The sequence below is a fragment of the Carettochelys insculpta genome, chromosome 2 (genome assembly GCF_033958435.1).
Source record: "Carettochelys insculpta isolate YL-2023 chromosome 2, ASM3395843v1, whole genome shotgun sequence".
Lineage (NCBI taxonomy): Eukaryota > Metazoa > Chordata > Testudines > Carettochelyidae > Carettochelys > Carettochelys insculpta.
The window spans coordinates 44449199-44463314 of record NC_134138.1 but is presented as its reverse complement, the minus strand read 5'-3'; the positions used below and the strand labels follow the sequence as shown (position 1 = coordinate 44463314).

General features: G+C 44.8%; 1 protein-coding gene across 10 annotated transcripts in view; it reads left to right on the top strand.

Moving 5' to 3' along the window:
- The window catches only part of VPS13B (vacuolar protein sorting 13 homolog B), a 903527-nt gene that overhangs the window by 78632 nt on the left and 810779 nt on the right, over positions 1-14116 (top strand). Inside the window, exon 1 of one of the 10 annotated variants that reach the window (XM_074986875.1) lies at positions 13997-14008. The exons of the other annotated variants lie outside the window; for them this stretch is intronic. The gene's annotated coding sequence lies outside the window, so the exon portion shown is untranslated. Of the gene's footprint in view, positions 1-13996; positions 14009-14116 lie in introns of those variants that run through there. 10 annotated transcript variants of the gene reach the window in all.

Here is a 14116-nt window from a genome sequence, read left to right as displayed (position 1 = left end):
TGGGGCTGAGCTCCTAATGTCTCATACAGTGAGTAGGTAGCCCTGCTTTCCTCTCTCCCTTTAACTGTCAGATGAGGGAGAATTGTGGGTTTCAAAAGCAGTGCTTGGACTAGGCTAACTGAGTTGAGGCTGAAGGCAGTTCTTCATCAAGTGAAATAGATTATAATATAAAGAATGATTTTCACTGGACGAATTCATTTCTGTATTGTTCCCGTATGTGTTAAGATCGCTAATTAAACTACATTCCTGGTTTTTCATCTTTGTGTGGTGATCAAGACAATGTCCTTTCTAAATACTGTAGGCACTATGCTGCTAGAGATTCTCCTGTTTATTAAATGTACAAGTGTCTTGTGTATTAATAGTTATTGAAGGTGTCATGAGTTTTCAGAATAATCGGGATATTGCTAACATTTCATGCAGTGTTTTTACAAAACCTTATTTAGAAAATGAAATGGGCTTGGCCTTTAAAAGAGGCTGAAGGAACACAGAGGGAAGAGTTGTTTAATTGCAGAAGAAAGTACAAGGTGTTGCAAGCTTCAGTGCTAAGTCTTTATGTGGAGTTCTGGTGCTTTGATTTCAAAGTGTATCTTAATCTTAAGGGTGAAGAAGAACCTTAGGATGATCTTATTTAAAAATGTTAATGATTGGTAAGAGGGTAATCATCTGATATCTTAGTATGAGTGAATTTCATTACATTGGTGATGGGTGGAAGGGAAATTCTCTGAATACCAGTCAAGAAGATGAAAAGATACCATAGAAAACTGTCTTGGTTGTGAGCTCTGTGGGATTCATTATTTTTCTTTTAGTGCTTGCTATAATGAGTTCATTGATTGGGGCTTCTAGGCCCTATTATAATACAGATCATTAATATAAAATTTTTAGAAGGTGTTTCTTTTTTAAAGCTAAACATCAGGAAAACTTCCTGAAACTTTAGGAAGAATTATTTCTTTGGAATAGTCTCCCAGTGGATGTTTTGGAAGCCCCATACTTGGAGACAGTCAAAAACTAACATCCAGGCAAGTCCACCCTAGCAAATAACTGAAACAAATAATAAACTTGAACAAATTTTAGTAAACAAGTTCCCTTTCCTATAAACACAGAGATACTGCACTCAGATAGCTACAATAGTAACAGCACTGAACATAGCAGTGGTTACCTCCCAGAAACTGGTGGGCAGCCAGCACATTTTCCCAGCACACCAGTGCCATGTGTTCACTGCAAACTACTTTGGTTCCAAAGTGTACTGCTGGGGCTGTATTCTACATTGTCTTAAGCTTCCAAATAGATTTAAATCATAGCACCATTTAGAGCGCATTGCTGTAAGTTGATGAAGAGGTAATAAACACATGAATCATGATAGTAAATTCTGCAGTCAAGAATAAGAGATTCAACCTCCTGATTAGATGCAGATGGTGAAAAACCTTGCAGGTCATTGTTGCCAAATACCCTTGTTCAGAGGACTTGATGAAATCTTTTCTTATATTCTTTGATTGTTTATGGTTATCTACCTTTCTAATTTACTCAGGCTGAGATTTTACCTCTTCACTCTCATTGTTTCAACTAGACTATCATTAAGATACTACTCCACCTGATGAAAAAGGAAGATATTGTATTAATAGTACCTCCTTGCTATTCATTTTAATAGCCTGATTATTTTGAATAGAAGGTGATAAAATGGACCTTTGTGAAACATCATGTGAGAGCACACGTGGACCAAAATAGTTTCTCACAACAAGCTCCTCTGTCAGCAACATCTCTTTAATAAATGCAACTTGATAGCCTATACTATATTAGAGCTATGTCTAGATGGCAGGGTTTTGTCAGCAGAAGTTTGTGCTGGAAGCTATCTAGTGACAACAAAGTACGTCCAGACATCAAGACACACAGAAAGAGTGATCTGTTCTGTCGACCAGTGGCCAGACAGCCCAGGTGTGTTGTACACAAAACTACCACCAGAAACCACATCAGCCAGGTTTACTGGTCACCTGATCCTTCCAGGAGCCGTTGCTGGAGTCCTGCAGAGACGGGCACCTAAGGGGACCCCACCTGGACTCTGCTTTGGGCTCATCTACCTCTGCAAGAGACAGCAGAGATCTTGCTATGCTTATTGTGCTTTTCCTCCGTTTTGGGGGCAGCACAGCTGGTCCCTGTGTACCAAGTCACCGGAGCTGCCCCTGGGCTTGTAATGGACCTTCGTGGACATGCTGCCACTGGGGCTGAACTTTGTGGTAGCTGCTGTCCTGTTCCTCACTAAGGGTGACCCTGAGAGCACCTTTGGGACCAGCGCCCTGGCTGCAGGACATGCACACCTGCACCTCCCCCTCAGTTTACAGGCAGCTCTGGAGGCACCACACTTTTTTGCATGTAGAAGGCCACTTTCTTGGACCTCTGTGCTTGGCTTGCCCCTACCTTCTGGAAACATGACACCTAGCTGTGGCCCACCATCCCGATGGAGAAGCAGGTCACAATCACTCTCTGGAAGCTTGCTACTCCCAATGTCTACCAGTCGGTTGGCAACTAGTTTGGTGTGGGGAAGTTCACTTTTGGTGCCCTCCTCATGGAGGTAATACACTTTTTGGCTGCGGTCTCTGAATGTGGTGTGTGTGTCCTGGTAAAGAGGGACTACTGGGCAGCAGGGTTGAGGGGTGTTAGTGGGTCGAGGGGAAGCCCCATCCCTGGGGGATTTTGCTGTCCCACACTCTAAGCCCTGATATGGGGGGAGTATGGAGGGGTGGCCTCATGGGGGGATCCTGGCAAGCTTGGTAGGGGTGAAGATGGGAGGGGTCCAGGTACTCCCTCAGTCCCCGTCATGTGTGTCATCTCCCTCTGCAGGTTGAGGACAAGTAATTTGATCTTGCTGCTGAGGGTCATCAGTTTGGGGGACCCCAACCAGGTTGTGGCCAGATTTGCTGCTTAGGTTCCCAAACTGCCTTGGTGCTGTTGATGGGACCCATATCCTGATCTGCACCCCAGAGCATTGCGCGGCCAAGTACCTCAACTGGAAGGGCTACTTCTTGATAGTGCTGCAGGCCCTGGTCGACTACTGTGGATAGTTCAGACATTGATGTTGTATGGGTGGGCAGGCAGGGCACGTGATGCACACACATTCTGCAATTCCAGCCTGTGCCAGAAGCTGAAAGCGGGCATGTTTGTCCCTGCCATGAGCTGGTGGTTGGGGATGTGCAAATGCCAGTCTGCATTGTGGAAGATGCTACCTATCTTGTCATACTATGGCTGATGAAGCCGTCCTGTGTACTGGACAGCTGGACCCCAGAAGGGAACTGTTCAGCATGCACCTGAACTGCACCAGGATGCAGGATGACTGTGTCTATGACTGCCTGAAGGTGCAGTTCAGGTGCCTGCTAACCTGCTTTGATATGGGGGAGTGCAACATTCACCAGCTTTGTGGGGGCTTGTTGTATCCTGCACAACTTCATGGAGGGGTAGGGGGAGGTCTTTCTCCTGGGGTTTGGGGGGGCTGGCTGCTGGCTGCAAGGTGCGTGCCTATGAGCAGGCGGAGCACAGCCACCATCTGCCAGGCCCATTAGGGCATGCTGCAGACTGGGGAGGCCCTGATGGAGAGCTTCTCTCAAGGACCCGAGTAACCCTCCATATGGCCTCCCGCCCCCATCAGGGGCCTTAAGCCCACAGCCCTACCCTTTCCTTTACACCCGCACTTCTCCTGACTCCTGCACAATAAAGACGGACATGTGGTGAACAATTAACTGGATTTCACCGAACAAAAAACAGATGTGTACAAAAGAATAATGGTGCAATCCAAACCCATTTACAAAAAAGTGACATGCAACACTAATCCTAATAGGCAGTGAACTATTTACTGTGCGGGGAGCTTGGGACAGGGGGTGGGGGGGATGCGAACCCGAGGGGGAGTGGGATCCTCAAGTGGCTTTGTCCTTAGAATACTCTCCTGCTGTAGGTTTGGGGCCCCCGTTGGGAGGTACAGATGGGGAGGGGTTGTGGCAGGGTCTGAGTGAGTTGGGAGCCTCGGGGCCAGGGGAAGGGGCCATGGCCATTGCCCATGTGGTCAGGTGGGGGTCCAAGGTGCCATGCAGGAAGACAAGCAGGTGAAGGGAGGTAGGGTGTTGCAGGCAACTGGACAGCATGTCCCACCAGATACTAGTGACAGCATCACAGAGGGACGTTAACTGGTCCCATGCCTTTGACTGCCACTCCACATCCACCATGAGGCAGTGTTCCATGGTGCTCCAAATGTCACGAAGCACCATGGTGTGCTGGTGTATCAGCTGCTCATGGACCTGCTATTGTCTCTTCTGGCTGCAGGGGCAGCCTGGCAGTGTTGTGGTGGGTGGCCTAGCCTCCGGGTGGTGCAGGTCCAGCTGTACTGAACACAAGGAGGGAGAAATGGTGAGTCATTCATGAAACGCAGCTCCTAAGGCTATGACCCCCACGGTGAGCAGTGATCAGCACCCTTCAGTCCAAGGGACCGGATGTTCTGGGAGCAAAGACATGTGTGGCTTGTACAGCAGACCCTGACACATGGGCCTGGTGGTAGAATGCTGCCTGTGCCTGGGGGCTGTCTGGTGGGTCCAGGTGGTGCATGCTACCCCTGAAAGTGGTTCCATGTGCTGTGACTGCAGGGCGAGGTCCCACCCAAGCCAGGAGAGTGACACTTGCAGCACACCCTATCTGCCCCAGCCTCCCACACTCTAGGGAGTGTCTCGCATGGGGCATTCACTGGAGGGGCCCTTACTGAGCTCAGCGGACTCGCAGGAAGTGGTCTGGGTGGTCTGTCAGGGACTGGGTCCAGAGCAGTGATGAGGCTTCTGCTCTCTCGGACTCTTGCTCCTGTGGAGGTTGGCCCTCTGCTGGCTGCTGCTTCTCTTCCTCCTTCTCCATGGGCACCTGCTCTGATGGTAGGGCCTTGAGCCCTGAGTTGAGGCTCAGCTCAGGGGGTGAGCCCTCTGCCCCGGCCAGGATCCAGTTCAGCTCCTGATAATAGGGGCGGGAGGGTTGTTCTGCTCCTGACTGGCCTGAGGTGCCCTGGGCCTGGACATTCCCCTACCTCAGTTCTTTAACTTCGGCCCTGAGCCACTCAAAGGTGTGGCAGCGGTGATCCTATTTGGCCAGGGCCTCGGCCATGTGGCCGTAGATCTCAGCACTTTTGTAACCTGGCATGGTAGTCCTGCAGGGTGGTCTCCTGAGCCCAGAGATCCAGGAGGGTCTGGATATGTGGGCGGGACCAGGAAGAGTGCTTGCCTCTTTGAGTCCCGGGGAAGGTCCCATGAGCCCTGAGGCTGCTCTGAGACTGCTCCTGTAAGGGCCTGGGGAAGTCTTGGGGGGCCTCTGCCATCGTGTCTCAGAGTGACGATGTGGCTGTGAGTACATTTAAACAGCTGTGTGTGGCTCTGCTGCTGCATGCTCTCAGGTTCCTGCCATGGGGTTCCCCGGGTGCCCAATGGCTCCTGCCTCCAGCTCTTCTTATAGTGCTGAATGCTGTGGACAGGGTGTCCACTCATGTTGCTGCGTGGCCTCCTGGATGCCTTTTCTGTCAACAGAAGGCCCCTTTGGAAAGTCTAGACCTGCATTTTGTTGACATCTTGCTCGAGCGTGACATTTTCCTTGTGGCCGTGGTTGTCAACAAAAGCACTCCGTTCTGTTGACTTACTGTTGACAGAACATGCTTTGCAATCTGGATTTCCACAGGTTTTTTTGACAAAATGTCCGTTCTGTTGACACACTGCAGTCTAGTACCTAAAACAGATGCTGGAAGAGGTTTAAAATTACAGTGGGTAATAGTGCAAAACAATACACTCTCAAACTATCTAATTAATGGCTTCACAACAGTAATTTCCCAGTGGCCATGTTCCAGACTGGATGATAATTTTTTTCTTTCCCTAAAGTTTCCCCTGCACCATTAGTTAAAGATGTTCTTTGTTTTCCTTTCAAATAAATAGTTGTTGTTGTGTGAAAATAGATGCTGTGTACAACCACTCTTGGGACGGATGCTATATTTATCAGATTTTTGAATAACTTAAGATTTTTTTCCTTTCAGGCTAAATAATGCTAATTTTGGCAATATTTTCTCATAATAGCCACTTTATCAAATATTTCAACTCAAATTTGGCAGAATATTAATCTTAATTTATTAAAATATGTTTCTTGGATATTTTACTTATTATTTAAACAGAATTATAGCTCCACAGGTGAAACATTTAAATAGCCTTTTGTCAGAAGTGCTTGCAAGTAGTTGTTGGGAGGTTAGATTCAGCAAACGCTTATGTATGTGAGAATGAGCAACATGACTCAGTCACCATAATCTGGGGTGGCTGTATGGAAGATATGACAGATCATAACTTTTTGTATACAGTATTTTTGCTTTCTTACTATAGGAGTATACACAATTTATTTTCTGTTAAGGAAAAATAGCTGTATTGACTTTAAAGATGGTCCTTTTTATATCCAGTAAATCTAAGCAAAAGCAAACCTAAAAGCAGACCTAAATTATTGTTCAAGGCAAGCATTATAAGTTATTGCATAGTTATAGTCGTCCCTTTCATTACACTGCGGTTGTATTCCCACACACCCTCCAGTAACTTGAATTTTGCGTAAGTCGGAGTGGTGGGAATGTGGCTCTTTCGGGGGGGTCGGGGGGAGGCGGCACATTCTGCAGCCAAGGAAGCAACAGGAAGACCTGGAGCTTCTGTTGAAAGGTAAGTCCTGGGGTTGAGGGGAGACAACTGGGGAGGGTTAGGACCATGGGAGGAGGGGGCAGGGGAGTTAAACCTGGTGTGGGTTAGTGCTGCAGGGGCAGTGAGGAGGGGTGGAGTTGAGCTGGAGGCACACGCATATGCGTGTGTGAGAGACTGAGAGAGAGACGGAGCTGTGTGAGGTGGGTTTGAACTGGAGCCAAGCATGGGGGTGTTGAGCCGGAACCATGCTGGGGTGGTAAGACAGGCTATGGGGGTTGAACTGGGGAGAGGGGTTTAAGCTGGTGCAGTAAAGGGGGTGTGTGTTCAAGCTGGAGCCAACTAGGTGGGCGGGTTGGGTGGAGGTTGGTGAGCCAGACCACAGGTGGAGGGTTGAACCGGAGTGGGGGTGGTGAGCTGGAGCTGGGCCGCGGGTGTTGGGGAGGGGGGTTGATTTGAACCAGGGCTAGAGCAGGTTGAACCAAGGTTATGCGGGGCAGGGTTGAACCAGTGCTGCGAGGGGTTTGAACCAGTGCTTTGCGGGCAGGATTTTGAGTTGCACTTAACTTGTGTTTATGTGAATTAAGTGCAACTTGAAATAGCACATTTTGAGGGTTTACTTTATTTCACAAATTACTTGTTGTAAATCATCAGTAGCACTTAATTTGTAAAGTGACCAAAAATGGGTGTATTCTGTAACTTTTGTGACTGATATTTGCAATCATTTGTATTAATATTAAAATAAATATTCGGTTTACTAAATTGTGTGGCTAATGACATTTTAGAGGTGTATTTTTTTTAAAGAATTCTTTAGCTGTAAAATGCATGTTGTGGTGTGAACTAGATGTATTTGACTTTAGTAGTTTTAGTGCATTTTGGCTGATGTTTATTATGACATTACTGTAATCTGTGTGCAGTATGTGATTTCATTTGGTTTCAGTCTTAAATATTTTAATAATTATTCTAGTTTTGACAGTTCTCTTAAAATGTTTTCTCTTTAATGAACATGTTTTACTTGTGGGATTATGAGACAGCCATATGTTTGAAAAATTAATAGCATGCTTTTAAAGTTAATATTCAACAGAAGTGCATAACTACAGAACTTTTTTGAATATAAGTAGAAATAAGTAAGGTAGGTAGGTCCTGGAAGATAAGGGCCACAATAGGCTTCATCTAATAATTGGTGTAAGATTTATTTTTTAAAATACCATAGCTGCTGTTTTTTATATGAGTGCTATTTGGGGAGTTGTTGAGTAATTGTGTAATTTAAGGACTAATGCATATTATCTAGCAGTAAATACAGGAGTATTTTCAAACATTATTTTGTCAAGTGGAGCTCTTTTTATACTATACTACAGCTCTTCTTTTATATTATAGTTTAGATACATATTGTTCCACGTGCTTCCCTAGCTAGGAATAAAGTTGAGTCTGCTGTTAGAATTTACACATTAATAGTAATGTAGTTATGTTCCCAGGGTATTTCAAAGTATTATTTTTGTCGCCTTCCTGGAGCATGTAAATATTACTTTGATTATCCTATTGCATCCAGCGCACTAAAGAAACAATTGCAACCTTTTTCCTGTCAGCAGGTAATAGTTGTCAGTAAATTGTAAAGTTAAAAACAAATGTGAAATAAGAAAAAATATAATAAACAATCTCAGAATCTTAAACATTTTATAATTCAAAGAGCAAATGACGGGATTCATTTAAGTGAAAAAGATTGGAGTTTATTCAGAAACAAAGGTCTTTTTCCTCAAATAAACATTTGTCGATGGAAAAAATTCAGGCACTTTTTATAAACAGAAAGATGGAATGAGACAGATTTGGCATAAGCAGAGTCTACAGTGTAGGAGTCATGTTGCAAAATTGTAATTACCATCAGACTTTGCACATACTGATGGGATCCTTTTATGGTAGACAGTTCTTCAGTTGCTTGTTCATGTTGATTCCAGTCAGGTGTGTGCATGCTTTGTGTATGGCAGGCAGAAGGTTTTTCCCTAGTAGGATCTGTTGGGTTGCCCAGAGCACCCACTGGAGTCGTGCCTTCCTGCTGCTCAATATAGGGCCCTGCTGACCTGCCACCCCCCTTATTTTTTTTTCCCCTATGGTCCATGATAAGCAACATTGAAAGCCACTGCTGGCCCTGGGGCAAGGTGGAAGAGTGGCCCGGCTCCATGCCCTGAATGGGGTGAGGCCAAGAGCAGAAGGAGCAGGGCCAAGGGCAGTCAGCCCTCAGCACCATTCGGACCACAGTGCTTGGCCCCTCCTCCCATTCCCTGACAGTTGTGCACACATGGAACAGAGCTGCAGCAGCATTTCAAAGTGTCTCGGGGCAACTGCCCTCTTTGCCCTGACTGTCAGTGGACCTGCCAGTGGTAGTAGATGGAACCACCATAAACAGTGTCCCACTATGATTAGTGTATGGTTTTCTTTTTCCTTGTAGTTAGTAATAGTAGTAGGATAGTGTTTTCTTTGCAGGGGTTCCCACCCTCTTTCCGTGTTTTCCCTCAGCACTGAGGCATGATCCCCACCAACATTCAGGTCTTGTGAAGACTCTAGCATAGTTGTTCCCATCTTTCTCGGTTACATGGCACACTTCGATGAAACAGACAGTTCCACGGCACACCCACGTTTTTCATCTGAAGAGTTTGCTCAAAATGTCACGTTTACTTACATTTACTATAGTTAGTCTTATTAGAGAGGTTTGCAACATCATAATGCATACAACAAGCTAAGCAAAGGTCAAATGCATTAATGTTTCAAATCCACCACAGAATATACCATTTTAGACAGTGAGCACAGATGCATTCTGCTCAATACCATGCTGGGGGATGTTGAGTAAATGAGTAACCACTGAAAGCAGGCTCCCCTCCCTGCCAGCCAGGATGCAGCATTTAAACCGCATCAGAGCTCCATCAGGCTCCTGCCCTCCCTCCCAGATCATTTAGGTGGGGAAGCAGCATTTCAGCTGCCTCTTGGCGCAAATGGAGTCTTGCAGGGTCTGCATTTCCCTTCCTGGTGGTTCTGCAAAGAGCTACTGTGGGGGGGAGGTGTGGGTGTGTGTGAAATTGAAGAAATTTCATGACACACTTGGACGGTTCTCATGGCACATCAATGGGGTGCATCACTCTGGTTCAAAACCACTGCTGTAGCACACTTAGGTAGACAGCTGACCCACATGTGCCATATCAAAGAGGAATGAGAGATACTACTTTGTCCCCTTGACTATTGTGAACAAGTTTACATCCATCCTATACCCAATTCTTTGGTTATGGAGGCCAAGGGTTTCAGGGACACCCCTCTAAAAATCAGGAGTCTAAAAAGATGGGATGTGTTTGGGAGAAAGGTATATTCCACAGGAAGTTTGCAGCTTTTGCCTTGTGAGCCAACAGGCCATCATTAGCAGATATTCTTTTAATTCCTGTGGAGTCATGGCCAACTTTGTAGAACTGTTGCCATCCAACTCAGTTGCCAATTTCACTGCCTTAGCTGTGATGGGCAAACTTATTTCTAGATTTCTTATTCTTATTTCTTATTTTACATAGTTCTTGATGATGAAATTGCAGATATCCAAACTGTCGTGATGGGGACCATGGCCACAGGACGTCCATGAGCCTAGATTACATTTGACTGCTGGGTGTTAATGCACAGATAGAAAGAGGATATTCTCTCCAATTCTTGGCCACGCTTTCCTTCCATCCCACTTCCCTGACCCTTCTCATGAGCAACTCTGTTCAGGAGATGCACTTGCTCCTCTTGCTGGGGGAGTGGCAGAGGTCCCTCAGGAGTAAGGGTTTCTGTTCCCGAAAAGCAGCCACAACTCTGTCCAGACTCAGCAAGAGAGTGTGGAATAACAACAAGCTGTACACTCCCACCAAAATGCCAGTCTACAGAGCCTGCATCCTCAGCACCCTCCTTTATGGCAGCGAGACTTGGACCCTGTATGCCCGCCAGGAAAAGAGGCTGAACGTCTTCCACTTGCGCTGCCTCAGCCGCATCCTTGGAATATCATGGAAGGACAGAGTGACCAACACCGCCATCCTTGAGCAAGCTGGAATCTCGACCATGCACACCCTCCTCAGGCAGCGGTGACTCCGCTGGCTTGGCCACGTCCACAGGATGAATGATGGAAGGATTCCAAAAGACATCCTGTATGGTGAGCTAGCCTCTGGCAAAAGACCTCCCGGACGCCCTCAGTTGCGCTACAAAGATGTCTGCAAGAGAGACCTCAGAGAGGTAGACATCGAGCTGGACAACTGGGAAGAACTAGCAGACGACCGCAGCAGATGGAGGCAGGGGTTACACAAGGGCCTTCAGAAGGGCGAGATGAAGATCAGACAGCTAGCAGAGGAGAAGCGAGCGTACAGAAAGCACAATAAGGACTTGCCAGACACCCACCACATCTGCAAGAGATGCAGCAAGGACTGTCACTCTCGTGTGGGTCTTCATAGTCACAACAGATGCTGTAAATGAAGTCCTCAATTGAAACTTTAAAGGGCGCGATCCATAGTCTATGGAGACTGAAGGATGCCTACTACATTCGATTTCCTAATACTGAAATCCAAAGGCAGGTTCAGGCCAATTCTAGACCTGCTGGAGCTCAACAAATCCAAATTTTTAACATGAAAGCTATGAATAAATTCCCCTCAACAAGTGAAGAATGGTCACACTTCCTGTTATAAAAGATCTCTACCTAACCTCAAGACTTCTGTCTTCCCAGTGTTGAGGATTAGGTAGGGTAACAGTGATGCCAGCTAGAGGATAGTTCACTAGTCTATTGAGATACAAACACCTGTTGGTGTCAGCTTGCAAAGAGTTTGTTACTCTAGCTCAGTGAATCCTATATGGCTTGACAAACTCATTGCACTGAACACATTGCTTTTGTTGTACTTATCTAAAAAATGCCTAAAGAGGTATCAAATTAAAGCTTATGATGCACTGGTCATTAATATTACAATGAAATGTATGCATTGACAACATATAAGAAATTTTGTGTGTGTGTGTGTGTGTGTGTAAATAATATACTCAAATGATATTTGGACGTCTAACAAGGCGAAGTGAATAAACGTCTTCTGTCAGATGAAAGCATGGCTATTCACCTATCCCTGTCTCTGATGTAAATTAAGGATTATAAGGCAACATAATGGAATCCCAGTTTGCATGTGGAGCCCAAAGGTGGGTGGGAGGGGGACAAAGGTTTCTGAGGGTAGTGTGAAGGAAGGGGAGAATATGAAACAAGAAGTATGGAACACCAGTGAATAAGCCACAGGGGAGAAATGTCTCATCTAGGAGTGCGCTTCACAACTGGTAGTTCAAGGATGTAGTAAACTATGAGAGTAAGGAACAAGGATCCCTTTCTTATTCTTGACTGAGGAAGCTACGAGTACAGCACATTTTGCATTCGTGAAAGTTTGATGCTGACCATGAGCTCTGATGTGGAGAGTTGACTTTAGATGAGATGTTGCTTTAGACAAGGATTTAACAAAAGTTAAATTCTAAGAGAAGCATTTTATATACTTGGTTTTGCTTATAAACTGTTCTTCATTATCCTTGCTCACCAGATGTTAAATGTTATTCTTTGTAAATAAACTTTTGTTTTCACTTGTGTAGTAAGGGATCTTAATCCTGAATTTGCTAGTCACCCTGTATGTACAGTATCTGAGAAAATTTACCTGGTTATTTCTGGGAATGTCCAGTGATGGGCTGAATACAATAGAGTGTCATACTGGCAGGAGGGATTGGGGTGTGCCTGTCTCTAGTCCGCACAAGAGAGGGTGAGCTCCATGAAAGCCTGGAAGACCATACTTATCTGTTACCAGAGACTGTTAATTTTATGATGCTGAGCTTGAGCAGGCATTAGGCATAACTGCTTTATTCTAAGGGTGGGTGGTGGTCAGGGTGTCTCACAGCTCTGGATACCCATGGGGAGTGTCATGGTGGTCTCAAGTCTTGTTTTTAATAGGCTATCTCTTCCCTCCTTCTACCATTTGGGTTCTGTTTGTTCTGCCCTCCTTATTTAGATGGGTCAGTATTTTCACTCTTGATTTTTGTATTTTGTCTTTAATTAACACTTCTTCCAGATCATGGTGCTCGTATATATTATCTCTGGCTTTCTTCCTGAAATGACATCTCCATTTTGTGTCAGTTAGGGAAATTCCCCATTCTACCAGTTTTTCTTCCCTTTTCCAAATGTGAAATGGAAAGGTTGTGGCATTTTCTTGAATATATTCACATACCTAAGTTCTGTTTAGACAGACCTTTTCATAAATTGGACATTATTCTCATCTAGTGTGAGGAAACCTTGAGAAGGTGAGACTTGGAGTTAAGGTTCCTTCAGATACTCTTTACAAGAATCAGCGATGTAGCCAAGCTAGTCTGTATCTTCAAAAACAACAAGACCACCTGTGGCACCTTATAGACTAGCAGATATTTTGGATCGTAGGCCTTTGTGTATGGGTCTTTGCCCATGAAAGCTTATGCTCCAAAATATTTGTTATCCTATAAGTTGCCACAGGACTTCTTGTTCCTTACAAGAATGTTGAACAAGAAATGTTTGGAAATCAGGATATGGAGACTGAGATGATGCTTGTCACAAAACATAACCACACAATTTTAAATGTTGGAGCAGAAATGTCAAGAGGAACTAGGAATGTCACATTATCTTACCTCTTCGTAAAACATTGCCACTTTATTGGATGTTATAATACCGTAGGAGGACTTGTTCACACACTTCCGCAAACTCATGTGATCAGGGCAACATCATGATAGGCCGAAATCACATCAGATGAAACCATCTGAGAATGGGTCAGGTGCCCCGATCTCCCCATGACAACCTTAGGGCAGGGATCACAGGCAAAAAAAATGAATTTTTTCTTGTATTAATATTCGTATGAGAGGGTATTACACTTAATTTTCTAAATATGAGTTTTCATAATTAAACATACATTCTGGAGTGGCCTAGGGAGCACAGCACAAGGGTTAAGTTCTTGCAGCTTTAACTCCACATTTATTGAGTTTCTTCTGTGTGAACTTTCCATGTTGCAAGTATTTATCATTTAAGACACATTTATAACTCAGTTATTTTATGAATGAGATTTTTTTTTCTGTTCCCAAGCTGTTGAAGGTAAGCCAGTCATGTAAAAGCTTGAAGATGAGCAGTTACTCCAGGTTTGTTTATCTAAATAGTATTATATGGCAGCGTTTGCTATTTTAAGGGTCTGAGAGAACGTCTTGCTTCAAGAGGCAGCTTTAATTAACTGTGGCAGAAAGGACATGACTTTGACATGTTAGAACTGTTCAAGATTGTTTCATGAGCAAACACTTAGGCTAATCCGATAAAGGTGGATAGAGTTTCTCACATTTATTTTTATAATCTGTATATTTTTTCTTTGATACTTCTCAGAAATGTTTTGGCTGCATTGCAGCCAATTATCACTACAATGTGTGAC